The sequence below is a fragment of the Seriola lalandi genome, unplaced genomic scaffold (genome assembly GCF_002814215.2).
Source record: "Seriola lalandi dorsalis isolate HSWRI2012SDOR001 ecotype SW California unplaced genomic scaffold, Sedor1 jcf7180002054969, whole genome shotgun sequence".
NCBI classification, from domain to species: domain Eukaryota; kingdom Metazoa; phylum Chordata; class Actinopteri; order Carangiformes; family Carangidae; genus Seriola; species Seriola lalandi.
Window position 1 is genome coordinate 945,823 of NW_019525520.1, and position 681 is coordinate 946,503.

General features: G+C 39.9%; 1 pseudogene across 1 annotated transcript in view; it reads right to left on the reverse strand.

The window, feature by feature from the left end:
* The window catches only part of LOC147817385 (ceramide synthase pseudogene), a 2,769-nt pseudogene that overhangs the window by 1,061 nt on the left and 1,027 nt on the right, over positions 1–681 (reverse strand). The window lies entirely within an intron of this gene.

Consider the following 681-nt stretch of genomic DNA (forward strand, 5'->3'; position numbering starts at 1 on the left):
GCAGGAGGATTCAAACAGGCAGAGACACTGAGTCACACGGAGCACAAGTAGGTCAAACTCAAGCCTCATAACCAACTTTCCACTCTGCTCTCTGATTGGTCGGCTGCTGCTGAAACTCAACATCCCCCGCCGGCCAATCAGGAGGCAGCAGGTGGAGTCATGAGCAGTGTCCCAGTTTCAGAGACACAGCGATTCGCACATCGTCTCTTTTTTATGGTGATTTCTTATGTAATAACTTTGGGAGTCGAGCACTGTGGTGATTAAGATACAGTACACGCTGTGCGGTTGCTATGGAGACCGTATAAAACCAGGACACAACTTATTTTACTTTATTGAATCAGCTTTTTTTTTTGCCACGTTTTTATTTAAATGTGAAATCATGAAATCAAACAGCGTCTAGCATCTGTATAATCTACTGTATAACATCTGCATTCACTCAACACGAAGGAATAAAACATTAATAAATGAAACAGATGCTTCAATCTACACATGGAGTTACTATAAGGACAGAAAACATAAGTCTTTAGAAGAAGAGGAAAAATAGAGACTTGTTTTTATCATAACAAATACTTAATGAAGGGCTCCATGTATTCTCACATATAAGCTGATCAGCCTTTAATATGTAGGATTTCCTGATAACATCTGTCTTACATCTGGATTTCTGTCCATCACAGTGAACAG